This window comes from Dicentrarchus labrax, unplaced genomic scaffold (assembly GCF_905237075.1).
Source record: "Dicentrarchus labrax unplaced genomic scaffold, dlabrax2021, whole genome shotgun sequence".
NCBI lineage: Eukaryota > Metazoa > Chordata > Actinopteri > Moronidae > Dicentrarchus > Dicentrarchus labrax.
In genome coordinates this window covers 8,649,742-8,666,715 of record NW_026136723.1, presented here as the reverse complement: position 1 = coordinate 8,666,715, position 16,974 = coordinate 8,649,742, and the positions used below count along the sequence as shown (strand labels likewise).

The 16,974-nt window shown below is 41.1% G+C and overlaps 1 protein-coding gene and 1 long non-coding RNA gene across 3 annotated transcripts in view; one reads left to right on the top strand and one right to left on the bottom strand.

The window, feature by feature from the left end:
- LOC127358227 (CMP-N-acetylneuraminate-beta-galactosamide-alpha-2,3-sialyltransferase 1-like) overlaps positions 1 to 16,974 on the top strand; it is a 136,787-nt gene that overhangs the window by 42,468 nt on the left and 77,345 nt on the right. The gene's annotated exons all lie outside the window — the stretch shown is intronic.
- LOC127358236 (uncharacterized) overlaps positions 1 to 16,974 on the bottom strand; it is an 82,332-nt gene that overhangs the window by 14,736 nt on the left and 50,622 nt on the right. The window contains exon 2 of the long non-coding RNA XR_007882404.1: positions 16,250 to 16,856. This is a non-coding gene — a long non-coding RNA (uncharacterized LOC127358236). The remainder of the gene's footprint in view (positions 1 to 16,249; positions 16,857 to 16,974) is intronic.

Below are 16,974 nucleotides of genomic sequence, written 5' to 3'. Positions count from 1 at the left end.
ATGTCCATAATTCAGTGTAAGTAGTCAAGTAATCAATTTTATTTGAAATGAGTGTAACAGAGAACCACTGTCATTTTTAGGCAGTTATATGGAAGAAAATCCTATTTTTGATGTAAATGAAAAGTGAACAAGGGTCAATTTGACCCAAAGACCACAGAAGGGTCAACATAATCAACTCATCCAGAGCTTCCAAACACATGTTGTCTTCGATCATTGGCAGAGATAAATTCCTGGCAGAGTTTCTTCCTGTCCAAGGCATCAAGCCTTTCTCGGTGTATGTGACAAACTGCCACATTGTTCAGGCGTTTGTGCTTCATGCAGTTGCGAGGCCAGGTCTTTAACCTCCTCAGTGCGCTGAAACTCCTCTCAGACTGGTGTGCAAGCAAGATGGAGTGACAGCGGGGACGGCCAATCACAGCCAATCGAGGAGCTTGTGGACGGTCTAAACTAAGGGAAACAGGCTTCAGCTTGAACGGCCGTTTTCCGCTTGTTTTTTTTTTTTTTGCTGCTGTTCACATTCCAGATTTACAAATTCAAAATGCACTAGGCTACAGGATGATTATGCGACTTTACTGTTGTATATGTGAATATGTAAATATGTATATATTGTTTTATTTTATTGTCAATGAAAATATTTGAATATATGTTCTGTGTGTGAAGCTTGAAGGCATTGCAACTTACATTTTACGAAGTAACCTTTGTTGTAAATTGACAAATTACCTTGATTCCTACTGCTTTTCAGTTGGTTTCATGTATTAATTCTAGGAAGGTCACAGTCTCCTCATCGCTCAACACAGATCTGATGTCTTCATCTGCCACTAACACATTTTTTTTGTGATATTTTGACTTTTTTTCTGTATTTCCACTTAGGTCTTTTATGTGCAACTTGAAAATGCTTACGACAGCAGGTGGATGCAAACTTAATAGCACACAAGTCAAATGGAACACACAGCACACAAAATAATGTACATACTATAAACACATTCACACATACACATAGGTTTACAGAGAGATCTTTCTGAGCTGATGGCATGTAAAGGGCTATTCTTCAGATACGGCATCTGAATTTTCAGATAAGAGCCTTGATCATTTATTGGCTCCTGAAAGCATTATAGCAACAGACAATACTGTTTTAATACATTACATTTAAATATTGTCCAAGGGCAACAAAAGACTTGGCCTAAAAGTTGGACTGTTACTTAAAACACATTTGAAACAGAAGCTCGTACAGAAGCCAACATTTTTTTCTATTAAATCTTTGAAAACAGATGAATTTTGTTATTTTTCTCAGGATAATTTCTTAAGTGTGTGTTGTAATATTAATTTTGACCACAAGAGGCTGAAGGGCACCATTACTCCATGTTCTAAACAGGACACATGCACTTCAATACAGGAATACAGGAAGCAATATGTGAACACATTTTTTCTTACTTTTGTTCGTATCCACAATTTGCTCTTATTTTGTTATTGTTATTCACCAGTGATTTCTAAGATAACAGTTTATGAGTGGATGAGAGCACTCTTACCAACATAAGACAGAAACACCTTGTTTTCACAGTCTACAGATTGTTTGTCCAACGCAAGGAAATAAGTTTAAAATTTGAAGAACATAAAAAATAAAAATAGAATATCATATATACTTTGAGAATATCGTGTTTTTAGAGAAATTATAATGATTGGGTTATATAATCCGTGGGATATATCAGTGGTCCCCAACCTTATTCCTTAAGGGAACTCTTTTCTATCACAAAGTAAAGTGACGATCCATGACTAAGTGACATATTATATAAGATATAATAGTGAACACAAAAACTGCAGGAAGTTTTTTTTTATAAAATTAGTGATTTGGATTCATTTTGAGCTCATCAAAGATTAGTTTTCCTGATATTTTTATTATATATTCATTTAATTAAAAATTACATACATACTTAAAAGGCTTTTTTGGCAAATGCACCGATTTCTTTTTATTGTTTTAGTTGCTCTTTGATTTTACTTTTCTACTGCAGGACAAGGCTGTTTATCAGAGAGTAAAGGCTCTCTGAATAAAGCTTGTGTTCAGGTCTTCAAAGTTTATATCTTAAATAATAATCTTAACTTTGATTAAGTTGTTCACAGGAATGAACAAAAATGCTAAGATTAGGCCTACTATGTAGTATATTTTTTAGTATTGTTTTGTAGTATAGTTTTCTTATACCCTTTAAAATCAAGAAGGCCTTGTGGCCCCTTGGGGAAGCCCTAGCAGGGGTCCCAACCCCCAGGTTAGGAACCACTGGGCTGTAAAAATATTATTGGTATTCTATCCTCTGATCCCTGTTAAAACTATAAAAACCGGGCGCCCGGTTAGCTCAGTGGGTAGAGCTGGCGACCCATCAAAAAAAAAAGGAACACCAAACATTAGAAAAAACAACAGTATGTCAATTTCGCTACTACTGAAGCTCTTCTTCTAGATATCCTAAATATCAATATTCCATTAAATATATAATCAATATATCAACTTATTATAAAGTTGATATATAATTATAATTATATGTCTATAGATTCTTTTCTTTTACTCTATATCGAACTATTTTAAGTCATTGGTCATTTGGTGTGTTTATTTTTCTATTGGTATATCGGCCTATTTTTATTCTCCACTAGTGTTATATATATTGATTGTTCCTGTACAATGCCTGGATAACCTGCTGCTCACACCATCCTTCAGGGAGAAAACTTAACATTTGAATATGTTTTGTCTTTCTTATGTGGGAAAAACATGAAGGAAAGCAGGTTGAGGAGTTGTTAAGAAAATGCCGGATCACATGGATAGCTGCAGTAAGATGGACAAACATCACTGTAAACAACCTTCCTGCATCAATGAAAGTGTGTTCTCTGCATTTTTTTTGAGTGAATTATGTGGTCCTAAACCCTGACCTACATTGTATAATATTTTTATTTGGCCAGGGTTCAAGTTACACCACCATAACATTATGACCACCTGGGCCCCCTGGTGGTCATAATGTTCTGCAGCCCCATACGCAACAAACTGTGGCGCACTGTGTGTTCTGACACCTTTCTATCAGAACCAGCATTGACTGTTTCAGCAGTTTGAGCTACAGTAGCTCGTCTGTTGCATCGGACCACACGGGCCAGCCTTCGCTCCCCACGTACATCAATGAGCCTTGGCCGCTCATGACCCTGTCTCCGGCAAATGTAAAAATGCATAACAAAATGTCTGTGTTTACAGAACAACCAGCATAAGAAATTCTGGACACCCACCCTGACTGGAGGCCATCTTTGGTTTTTGGGCCACAGTGCAGTGATATTGACAGACAAAGAGAGGTTTGAATGTCAATTAAAGGTCCAGTGTGTAAAATTTAGGGGGATCTATTGGCAGAAATTAAATATAATATTCACAGATGTGTTTTCATTTGTGTATAATCACCTGAAAATAAGAATGGTTGTGTTCCCTGCATAGAATAGAGGAGGACAACAAAATATTGTCACATTCATTAGTGAATTTGTCATGTCTGTCATAAAAACTAGTGGTGTTTAATTGTGTAGTCTGTTTTTTATGTGTTTCTGTGTTCTGTTTTATTTTGTAGTTGTCATCTTCTTGTGTTTCCAGTTCAATTCAATTCAATTTTATTTGTATAGCGCCAATTCATAACAGAAGTAATCTCAGGACACTTTTCAAATAGAGCAGGTCTAGACCGAACTCCTTCTAAAATTATTTACAGAGACCCAACAGTTCCCATGATGTCTTTGTCTTTTTCCTGCTGTTTTTGATTATTTGCCCTACCTTGATTGTGGTTACCTGTGTCTTGTTAGTTTTCCCACTCACTAAGACTATATTGCCTGGGTTTCATTCACACTGTGCCTTTTGTGAGTTCGATCCCCGGCTCCTGGTGCCACATGTCGAAGTATCCTTGAGCAAGATACTGAACCCCAAATTGCTCCCGATGCCATGCATTGGTATGTGAATGTGTATGAATGTTAGTTTCTGTCCGATGGATTCACTGGATGGACATTCACTGTGTGAATGTGTGTGAAAGGGTGAATGTGGCACATAGTGTAAAAGCGCTTTGAGTGGTCGGAAGACTAGAAAAGCGCTATACAAGTACAGGTCCATTTACCATTTACCATTTACCATTTCGTCATTGCACCTTTGTGTCTTGAGTTCCAGCCTTTCTGTCCCTCGTGTGGCGGTTTCTGTTTCTGGTTTTGAACTCTGCCTCTGCCTGTTTGGATTTTTTCCCTGGACTTCAGTGTACCGACCTTTTTGGGCAAGACTGTTTTTTTCATACTAAGATCCTGTGTCTGACGCCTTGCATTTGGGTCCCATCACTTGTGGTCCCACCTGCCATAACAGAAGTTTATCATGTATTGTGACAAATGTGCATGTTGTGAAGCCATTTGTTATAATCATGACCCTGTTTACAAAAAAATAAGTCTGAGCATCTGAATGAATAATGTCATGCTACATTTGAAACATTTTATAATAAACTGTTTACCCAGAATGCCTTTTTCTATCTACAGAGGGGATGGAAAAATTAGAGGTGGCAAAGCTTTGGTGCTGTGTGTGTTGATGCCGGAGGCACTTAATTAAAATGTCACCTTGTTGTTGTGTGTGCCAAGCACCACTAGGGGGCACTGCAAGCAAGGCCTGAAGTCAAATCATTTGTGTTACAGACACCATTTAACAGGGGGAATTGGTTTGGATGAAAGGGAGAGAGACAGCAGACTTGCAATAGGGACCTTCTCATGTAAATCATCTGTAACTGTTAATGTTTCAGCCCTTCTAATTACTAAAGATATAGCTATATCTACAGTATTATGTAGAAATTCACACCTTTTTCTAACTCACTCATCAGCAAGTCTTTCCAGCACACTACATATAAACGTAGTCTTCCTAAAACAAACAAAACAAACATGTGCTGAGTCTGGTATTTTCTACTCATGCTAAACTTGTTCCAGTGTCATGGGACAATTCCATAAACATAATTTTAAAAAATCTGAATAAAAACAAAACACACTGTGTGACTAAAACTAAAACATTTTGACCATGGCTTTGACAACAACACACCAGTTGCTGTCCAAACTGGGACAAACCTTAATTGAGACAGCAAATGTTCCAGCTCAAGATATAATAGCCTTTCCCATACACTTGAGTTACAGAGAAACTGTGTTTTCACCTTGCCTTGTTAAGCAAAGAAAGAACATTCACAAATAAATTAAAGTTGCAATTCCTTAATGCTACAGACATAGAACATAACAGAACATTAGCCAGGAGCAGCCTTAAGTATGGTGACCAGATGTCTCAGTTTGTCCCGGTTTAAAGTTGGGTGTAGCTGCAGCTGATAAATTATATTACTTTTGCCGGTACTTGGTCACAAACATTACATACAGCATTATATATAACACCTGGCAGCAAACAATGGCAAGATCCAATAAAATAAAAAAACAGTGTTTATTTTGTAAACACTGAAACCCTGATCCATAAATTACAGTTACTATCATAACTACTGGTAATATAACCCCTATCACACCAGCTCCTGCTGGCATCAGAAGAGGAAGAAACCTGGTTCTGTTGCAAAGGGAGACACATTTGATTTAGGAACGGCAAGCCCCATAACCATTTACCAAAGTTTAAAGCTGCAGTAGGTCATTTTAATAAAAAAAAAAAGTGTGTTGATAGTAGTGCATGAAAAAGATAATCTGTGAAATCTTTCTCGTTCTACTGCTCTTAATGGCATTTGCAAGAATCCACCAGGCAATCTCCTGGTCCCATCAAAATTTTCATTAGCTGCTCAACAGCACTGGTAAACGGACCTGTAGTTGTATAGCACCTTTCTAGTCTTCAGACCACTTAAAGCGCCTTTACACTACATGCCACATTCATAAACAGCATCAGGAGAAATTTGAGATTCAGTATCTTGCTCAAGGACACCTCGTCATTGTGGCCGGAGGAGCCGGGGATCGAACCGACACCCTTCTGATTTGGGAATGACGCGCTCTGCCTCTGCGCCACAGCCGCCTTCTGCAATTGCCTCTTAATTGGGGAATAATTTTGCACTTATTTATGGAATAACAATCAAGGATGTCTGTAACTGAGCCTAGAAGGAGGTGATTATGGGCACATATTTGAATAACATGAGCCCATTCAGCCTGAAAGAGAAACCTTTGCCAGGTTCCTTGTTTGACTTTTCAACAAATGCAGACATTTAAAGTTTATAATGTCTATAAAAACAACATTATTCATTTTTACAATGAGCATGCTGTCAGGCAGGTAACGTCTTGCATTGTCACCATTTTTCTTAAGGTGGTAGCACATTAACATTAGCCAATTAGCACAAATGAATCACCAAACGTATCACCTGAGGATTCATCCTCTGGGCTCCATGACTGTCTAAAAAAAATTCATAGCAATCCATTCAATAGTTGTTGAGATGTTTCAATGAGGACAGAAGTGGTGGCTAAAAAAAATCTATATTTTTTTGTAAAGTCACCAGTTAATGGCTCAAAATAAGGAGAGGCTACTGGGAAATATATGTAATACAAGACCCTTCATTTGACACCAGTATGATGATTAAGGCTGGAGATGTTTTCAATTATCCTGAGGACTGCAGGTGGTGGACACAAGGGACTTTGTTTCATGCCTGTGGGAGTGTAGCTGGTAGGCTACTGACTTACATGAAAGCTTATTGTTACCAACCTAAGCATAGAAACAGATAATGAATAAAGTTTATTCATGATGTTTTTTTCTACTTCAAAACCCCCATGTCTACTGCAAATGACTTGATTAAGATTAGATATCATTTTATTGTCATTGTTTAAGTACCAGTACATCAACCAATCAATTTAGCATCTAACCAGGCATGGACCTATTGGAACTACTTTCTTGGAGGAGCTGCTGTCCAACACAAACTGGGGAGTTAGCCTATTTTAGCCGCTAGCTAGCCGCTGGATCTGAGTTTGACCTTTGACCCATTTTAGGTTCTCTACAGAATAGTCAGACACCAATATTCCCTTACATGTCTTGATGTAGGCTTGTAAAACTAGGTTAAGTTCAATTGCTTCCTCTGTAGTAGTAGGTGAGTGCAGATTGTTTTCTGACATTGCTAGGCAACAAAGTCAAAAACTGTCTCATCACATGAATGTGGGCTTCAGGCAGTCCTCTCTTTTCAAACAGAGCAGATCTAGACCGTACTCCTTATGAAATTATTTACATAGACTCAACAGATGAGCAACTTCCTTTAGCTTCCGCTATAAAAAGTGGTTAACTATTAACATTTCATTGCTCACACAACTTTTCAAATATCTCATGAACATATGTGCTGTGAAAGAGTTACTGGCTACTGCAGTCATTCTTTCTCTCAATTGTGGCTGGGAACAGATTCTAATAAATATTAATAAGTGATGGGATGACAACATACAGTCCTTCAGTACAAAATGCTTTCTGAAGCTGAAATGCGGTTTTCACAGAGGAAAATTAAGCTGGTGCCGTTAAAAGTAGGTCTTTTGCCTATTTTCTTAACATAAAGAGGAAAATGTGAACTAAGAGGAGTAAAACAGCTGAAGACATCTACTCCTGGATTTATCTGACCACTAAGCCACATTTTACTTGAACTTTGGAATGCATTTTAGTAAATAAGGACAGTAAGAAGGACAGTGGATTGTGTCTGTATTGCTTACATTAGAGTTGTGTCAGAAATATGAACAGTATGCATAGGCGAAATGATTACAGCATTCAAATATCTACCTCAGTGTACAAGTGGGCATTAGTGGGTGTTAGACCGAACCAATATAACTAGTCTAATCCAGTAAAGTGAACCATGAAGTTTAATTAAATGTTAATTCAACCAGCTACTGGGTGCACCCTGTGCTTTACTTAAGTTATTTCCAGCATGTGAACTGTATTAGAAGGAAGTCCCCTGAGAAATGGTCAAAGTCTTTCAATTTTGAAAGACACTGATCCAGTTATTGTGCATGGTGTTTTCTTAAAAATCCCCACCTTTGTTCAAATCCTTTGATTAGAATTACGTAGCCAGTAATGGAGCATCTCTCAGAAAACAAATGGCCTGACCTGATTCGCATGGGTGTGCCACTCCTGTTTTCCACTTCAAGAATGTAGTCATATGACCATATACACAAATCCATTGACTGCACCATTAATACATATTCCATACAGTTTTAATTTGTTGTATGAATTGACCAGTTGCAAGAAGTTGGGACCTGGGCTTCTGTATTGATGTCATCAGCCATCCTCCTCTAGGATATAGGATGTAAAGCAGGCACTAGGCAGTTCTTTGTGACACCAAGTCAGCTTGAATGCATTTTAAAAATGCATGAATTTATATCCATAAAGAATCCCATATTGGTTTAAGCACTCCTGCCGGAGAAGAGTGACTTGCAGTAGGTCAGACTGGCCTTTTAATTTCATTTAAATAGCCTTTTAAAAAGCGTGTCAAATGTTTGTTTTCTGCACAATTTAAGTGATCTATAAAGTGAAGTAATCAGTCAGGAAATGTTATACCTTTTAATTTATATGGATGGACGTATTCATTGTGTCCACCTACGTACAATAATAGACTCCTATTGTCTCCACTTCCTTCAACTTCAGTGATGCTTTTTTATTCCTCACCAGACTCGAATTAGCTACACTCATCTTCTTTCCAGGCAAGACTCATCTCAAACACGCATAATGACAGACAGGCAGCTGAACAGGCAAAAGATTGGGAGTCATGACACAAGCTGAAAGGTTTGGAATCATTTAATCTAGTAAACAGTGTGCCTGGGAGGATTTTTTTTTTTTTTTAATGGAATCTAGATTTACCTGACTGCATCTTACAAGTACCTTGAATCACATATGAAAATAAATGCAATGACGAGCCATTATCAGGAGGATGAGATCTAATGTAGATTGTTTAATACATTTTTTAATACTGAGTTTAATCACTCAGCTATGTAGTAAGAACAAGTGCGAGCAAACAGCCAGAGAGCTGATAACCTTTTGTCACGACCTCTGACACAATATAGGTGGACCCAAATGCACGACTCTGAACTGGAACACTTGACCATACTCATTTACCTACTGAACAAGACAAACTGACAAAGACAAAGGGAGACAAGGACTATTTATACTAGGTGTAAGTGAAAACGAGTGAAAATTTAAAAAAAAAAAAAAAAAAAAAGCTAGGGATTTTATAGTCTGCCTTAAGGTATTGTGTACCTTAGCCACTTAGTTGCCCTTTTCTGAGAGCAAATTTGTTTGAGTCTCACTGTACAATTCAGTAGGTTCAGCACATAAACCTTGTATGATGCTTTAAGTGTCCACCAGATTAATTTACATACTTGAACATTTTTTATAATTTACGCATTAAATATTACTGGATTTCACTAAAAATCACTTTACTTAATTACTGAACAGCAAAAGTAATTAAAGTCAAATACTTGTTTCGTTACTTTTGTTACGCAGCCCAGCTGGATCTACCATTTTGAAACTAAACTTCCTCCATTATACATGTATATCCATTGTATATTAAAAACATGTAAGAAAAAAAAAAAAAAAAAAAAAAAAAAAAAGACAGCACCCGCCAAATGTAATGTGTAAACCAGGCACATTGGCATATAAATAAAGTAGTGGAACAGCATGTTTTGTGACATTCCGCAATGCAGATTGAATTGCGAGTCTGTTTCACCTGGACATTTTAATGAGGAGACACAGAAAAACAATGTACCAGCAACTTTTCATAAAATCTAGCCTTGCAGACCATTTTTCTTGCACAAGGATTTAAAGAGTACCTAAAAGGTTATGGAAGCAAGCTTATGAACAGAAGGTTCAATCCCCAGACCGGCAGGATAAATCTGGGTTCCTGAGGTGCCTTTGAGCAAGGCCCTTAACCCTGGTCAGTAACCCGCAGATCAGACTGGTTGTACTGGACAACCTCCAGGTATAAATGTGGAACTGTGCAAATCTCATCAAGGTGTTCCTGCAAAAGAGAGTCTTCCTCTCAGTGAACCTTCCCTGAATAGATAAAAGGAAGGAGCAAAACCTACAAAAATAATACATGTTGGAATTAATACAAGTGGTAGGCTATAGAGTATACTATTATATGAAATTAAAATGGATATACTCCTATTTTCATCATCAGTAACATTATACTACCATTACATTATTGTATTACCATTATACTTTATTGGTAAAATATTATACTAATACACTAATTCATACTAGTTACTCATCCAGATTGTGGATAGTTCATCTGCAGTGGACAAGAGCCAGGATGCCAGTGTCATTGTACCAATATGTGCTCCTTCTAGTCAGCCTCCTCGTTCACACGTTCCCCTTGTTATATTTTACTCCAGTTAGCATCTTGGCCAGTGCTTTAGGATTGCCACAACAGAATACAGGCTAATGGATTGCCTCATCCCGTCGCTCACACTTCTCTCACTGATTGCTGAGTGAACATCTATTTATTTTTGTCAAATTGTTTAAACCTCTGGTTGCGGGCTGCTGTTCGGGTGAGAGCTGCCCGGGCTTAACGCCAGACCTGGTGGGCACGCCGGAGGTGCACCTGCACCGAAGGAACTGCCATCTCAACCTCCTGAGCAGGGAAGAGAGGGGGCTGAAAGCCATTAGCAGCCATGAACGGAGACATACCTGTGGCAGAGCAGACAAGGGAGTTGTGAGCGTATTCAATCCAGGGAAGGTGGGAAGATCAGGAAACCGGGTGATGAGAGGCAACGCAGCGAAGAGCTGCTTCCAGATCTTGATTTGCCCGCTCTGCCACACTCTGGAGGAGAACTGTGGGCCTCTTTCTGACACAATGTCCTGGGGGATACCATGCAGCCTAAAAACATGCTGGGTGAGCAAACTAGCAGTCTCAAGGGGCAGAGGGGAGTTCAGACACAGGGACAAAGTGCACCAACCTACCACAATGTGAGACCAGGGCCGGTGGGGGATAGGAAGGGGGCAAATGAGACCAGCAGGAGCACGATGAGAAGCCTTACTGCGGGCACAGGCTGAACAGGCAGAGACGAACTCTTTTGTGTCAGCGGACATGGAGGGCCACCAGAAACGCTGACGAAGCAAAGCCAGGGTCCGATGAAAACCAGGTTGGCATTCCACCTTGGAGGCGTGTCCCCACTGGAGCACTGAGGAACGGACAGGTGGCGGCACAAACAGTCGGTTAGGTGGACCACCCTCAGGGACTGGATGATCCTTAAGGGCCTCCTGGACCAGCTGCTCAACCTCCCACCTGGCTGCTCCCACCACACAGGAAGACAGCAGGATGGTGTCCTCAGCAGGATCCTCAACATGGGGAGAGAACTGGCGAGAGAGGGCATCAGGCTTGATATTCCTGGAACCTGGCCGGTAGGTGAGTGTAAAGTTGAACCGGCCCAGGAACAAAGCCCACCGAGCCTGACGGGAGTTGAGCCTGCGGGCAGAACAGAGGTAAGACAAGTTCTTGTTGTCAGTCCATACAACAAAAGGGTGAGTAGAGCCCTCCAACCAGTGCCTCCACTCCTGAAGGGCCAACACCACTGCCAACAACTCACGATTCCCCACATCATAGTTTCTCTCTGCAGGTGTAAGACAGCGAGAGAAGACTGCACAGGGGTGCAGCTTCTGGTCAGCTGTGGACCGTTGGGACAGGACTGTCCCCACACCAGAGTCCGAGGCATCGACCTCCACCACAAACTGGACAGAAGGATCTGGATGACGTAACGTTGGAGCAGAAGTGAACATACTTTTAAGCTTGGCAAAAGTGGTTTCGGCTGCAGGGGACCAAACAAAGGATGATTTAACAGAGGTTAACTTGGTTAGCGGTGCTGTAATCACGAATAAATCTGCGGTAAAAACTGGCAAACTCCAGAAACCTTTGTAACTGCTTTCGAGTGCTGGGAGTGGGCCATTCCTCCACTGCCTTAATCTTGGCAGGGTCTGACCTGATCTGCCCCTCCTCCACCACAAAGCCCAGAAAACTGACAGAACAGCTTTCACATAGAGTGTTCTCTAAAAGTCTCTGAAGAACAAGGCGGACATGTTGCACATGTTCTTGACGGGTGCAAAAAAAAAAAAAAAAAAAATATAAAGAAATATCATCTAAGTAATCAAAAACAAACCTATTGAGCATATCACAGAGGACATCATTAATAAGACACTGGAAAACTGCAGGTGCGTTAGTTAACCCAAAAGGCATGACCAGATACTAAAAATGTCCCAGAGGAGTGTTGAACACAGTCTTCCATTCGTCCCCCTCCTTAATTTTCACCAAGTGGTATGCATTGCGTAGGGCCAACTTGGAGAAGATGGTGGCCTGGTGGAGGGGACCAAAAGCAGAGTCAATGAGGGGAAGTGGGTACTTGTTCTTGATGGTGATTTCGTTCAAGCCCCTGTAGTCTACACAGGGCCGTAGAGTCTTGTCCTTCTTATCAACAAAAAAGAATCCTGCTCCATGGGTGAGGAGGAAGGATGGATAAGACCAGCTGCCAGTGAGTCAGAAATATGATTCCATAGTCTCTCTCAGGCCTGGAGAGGTTGTAGAGCTTGCTGGTGAGATAGGGGGCACCAGGGAGCAGGTCAATACTGCAGTCATATGGCCTGTGAGGTGGTAGGGACAAAGCATGATCCTTGTTAAAAACCTCCTGGAGGTCATGATACTCTAGGGGAAGTGAAGCAAGATCTACAGGCTTGGGGAGAACAGGAGCAGAAATGGTGGTGGGGATGGCTGAGCACAGACAGTGGGAGTGGCAAAATAAACTCCAATTGGTGATAGATAATGTGGACCAGTCAGTGCGTGGGTTGTGGAGCTTGAGCCAGGGGAGTCCTAATACTAAGGGTGAAGATGGTGAGGGAATGAGATAAAAAGAGATCGCTTCATGATGATTGCCAGAACTGACTTAACTATGCCAGTCAATGAAATTGTCATCAGCACCAGAGTCCACTAGGACATGGAGAGGAATGTTAATTTGAGACCAGGAAACAGTTCCCTTAAGCTGAATGCGATTGGAGGGGGGGATGGACAAACTGAAGTATGGCTCACCAGCGTCCCCCTAGCGGCAGGTGAGCCAAATCTTTTGGTCGTTTGGGACAGTTAGCGCGGACATGACCAGCTTGACCACAGTAGAAGCAGAGTCTCTGGAGGATGCGGAGTTGACGCTCAGCCGGCGTGAGCCTCATCCCTCCCAACTGCATGGGCTCCCCTTTGCTGGAGGAGGATGAGGCAGCCGGAAGAGATGCACTGGAAGAAGGTGGCCCTGGAGGTGGACAAAGTTCCATGGGACCAGGGTGCTGAGGGGCCCTAAATCTGGCTACTCTTTCCCTGCATCTCTCACAGAGACGGTTATCTAGACGGATGGCCAAGGAAATTAGTTCCTCTAAAGAGGAGGTCTCATCCCTAGCAGCTAACTCATCTTTAAGTTCCTCACTAAGCCCACGCAGATAAACCCCCTGTAAGGCCCTTTCATCCCACCCACTCTCGGCTGCGAGAATGCAGAAGTCTATGGAGTAAGCTGCAACAGAAAGAGATCCCTGACATAAGAGAAGCCTGTTACTGGCTTCCTTGCTCTGAAGTGGGTGGTCAAAAACTCTACGAAACTCACTGCAGAATAAGTGGAATGATTGCCAAGCAGGAGAGTTAGCGTTAGCCATGGCCACGACCCAAGCTGACGCCTTCCCAGACAGTAAACTGCTAGTAAAAGCAATCTTAGACTTGTCAGATGAGTAAGTTAAAGGCTGCTGGTCAAACACTAGTGAACACTGGTGGAGAAACTGACTGCATGACCCTAATTTGCCTGAATACCTGTCTGGAGTAGGGATAAAGGGCTCACAGGGATAACTGGGCTGGGTAGGGGAGGCAGCTGGAGGAGGAGAATGAACAGGTGGATCCGGAGATGGGACAGGAGCCGCCAGCGAAGAAAGCTTAGTAGAAACCTGGTCCAGACGGTCGTCGAGCTGAGAAAAACTGGAGGCCAGGTGGACCCGCTTACCAATGATCTCCTCCAGAGCCTTTTCGTGTTGACCCATACAGGTTCCTTGAGAGGTGAGGGCTCGTTTAACCCTCCCAATCTCTGCGGGGTCCATGCTTGGTCAGAAGATTCTGTTAAGTTCACTTGAGACTTGGACCCCAAAGCAAAGACACACTCTCTGGTGAGTGGGAACTGAAGATATTTTAATAGAAATCCAAAAACAAAACCGGAACTGAAGGGGGCAGGTGAGGCAGGGAGCTGGCTGGCAGGAGGATGTCTTCAGCAGACTTGAACAGGCAAAACTAGACTTGGGAAAGTAGATAAACAGCATGCCGGGTTGGAGCATGGAATCTTCTGACAGCGAGCAGGAGAGGAGACAGGGCTAATGAGGTCAAGGGAATGGGCTGAGTGAAAACAGGTGTGCCAACAGGAGGAAGCCAGCCACACCCCTTCCCCACACAAGCTCTGCAAGAGAACAGAAAGAGGAGGGGAAACAGAGAGAACAAAAAGAAAAGCACAACAACAAAGACATAATAAACCAAACCATAACAAGTTTAGTTTTAAGGATAATGCGATACCATTAGGTCTAAAACCAGTTAGTTAGTGCCGACTAGTCTAGATGATCCAGTTTTACTCAGCTAGTAGTTGATTTTAATGTAAGCTACAGCATGAGAAAGGGAAAAAAATAGTTCAAGATTCTGCCTGACACAATCTTGAGATGTGACCAGGCTGTCTCATTTTGTATAGGGATGAGAGAGACACTATTGGTGTCACTCTCATCCCTTGATGAAACTCTCTCTCTGTGTGTGTGTGTGTGTGTGTGTGTGTGTGTGTGTGTGTGTGTGTGTGTGTGTGTGTGTGTTTTGAGAGAGAGTGAGTGAGAGAGAGGAAGAGAGATGCATCTTGGTTATGAAAATGGTCTAAAAAAGGTTCATTGGGGGTTCATTTGGGACCAGGTTGGAGTAACACAATAACTTCCTTTATTAGTGTATGGACCCCCTCAAAAATCCTTGCCCACCCTCTGGCCACCCCTTGTATATAATTATAATTTGAAAGATTTCCTTTCTTCCTCAGCCCCACATTCCATGAACAATAAAGCCTACTGTACGTGACTATGGGATTTGCACTACCACACAGGTTTACTGCACTGTGGCTGCCAACAGCTCCTTTATAGTTACAGCAGAATGGGTCGAATGCAAAGGATGAATTTATAATTGACATGTTGTTACATGTAAAGCAACCTAACAACCACAAATTAGGAAGTAAACCACAGTGGAAACAAATAATCGGTTCTGTAGCCAGATGTCCGCATTAGAGTTTATTTTTACAGTTCAGTCTCATTTTAGATAGATGATAGATATTCACCCTTACCAATAATTTAACAGAAAATTATCATTTAAAATGGATACATCCCTCTTAACTTAAACCTACTACAAGGAGTTTTTAGCTGGTTATGAAACAGTCTCAATTTAATACTGATGCCTCTGTCTGACCTACATAAGCATAAGAGACCATCAGCGAGAAGATTGCTTATTTCTAGTGATTCCTAATGCCTGCCACTGGGTCAGATTCGGTGGGATTCACCTTGAAATCAGAGAAACGGGACAGTGGAAACACAACCGCCTTTGTCCAAAGGAGCCACCTGAATGAACACAAAAGGAAAGTTGAATGTTGCTGGTTTAATGTAAAGTTTTCATAAATACTGAATACCATTGTTTCTCCAGCATTGCTACACAGTCACAACTGTTATTATTATTGCACACTGCTGGCTGTGGGTGCCAGGTACTCCACTCCTAGAGGGAGGATGCACTGGTTTTTGGGAAGCAGTCAATAATTCAAATATTGGTAGTCAGTACTGTATTGGCGACGCCCACAGATGTATAATTTCACTGCTGGGAGCTCAGACCCCTCATATAAAACTTGCAGTTATTAAGCCACATCTGCCATAAAAAGGCATATTGCATATTGGTTGTATAGACTATACTTTGCTGGTTCAGACAACATTAAATTTAGGTTCCAGCAGGCAGGCACATGTTTCCTCTCTCCTCTCCACTCTTTAACAAAGTAGGCTGTATAATAATCATTCATTTATTTCTTCCAGCATAATATTGGCCGGTGTAAGTTTGCTTATATCCTCAAACCAATATCTAAAGTCAAATTAAAGGGCAGGTCTGGGTTGGTCGCTCCTCACGGAGTCGGCAGAGGACAGCGATGCGGACTGAGAGGATGACGCACACGTTTAGCCAGGATGGATCTGATGGATAAGAGTGAGTTTATTAGCTCATACAACATATTCAACCTCCGATATAGTATATTGTACGTGTATATTAAACCTGTTGGAGATAGAGCTGATGTTCTTTTCTCTCTTCTTATTGTCTTCGCCACAGTGTGGAGCAGGAGGACGCAGAGGAGGACCGCATAAAAATTAGATCCAAACAGAGACGGAAATATATCATTTTACTGGTGGTTATTTACACATTTACGCACTGTTAGAGATGTAGCAGCAGAAGAAAACGGATTTTCTTAATTTGGGGGACTAGAGCAGTAAACAAAACCAGCAACTTTCAAGGACTGCATATATTATTCACATAATGAGAGAAAATATCTGAACATTTGCACGGAACATGTTTCATCATAGCATTTGTATGGATTTTGGACACCTTTGCCCAGGCCACACCTCTCCACACCTTCGCCACAGATGTACCAATCCTCCTCTGTAAATACTTCTTCCTGGAATTTATAAAACATATCAATCGGATCTTAACTGGAAACTCATCATCACCCTCCGACGCTCTCTGTTTAACTGGAGTAGATGCGGATTACTCTCTGATCAGGTAGGACCAAAACAAAATCAGTATTAATACATTTTAACTGGTGATTCTTTTTTGATTAATTTAAGTGACAACCTAATTTTCAGAGATTTTATGTATATTGTGGCTCATAAATGACTCAAGATATTATTACAGGAATTAAGTGAAAATAATAATGTTAATACAAATTCTTCCTTGCTACAATACTACAATA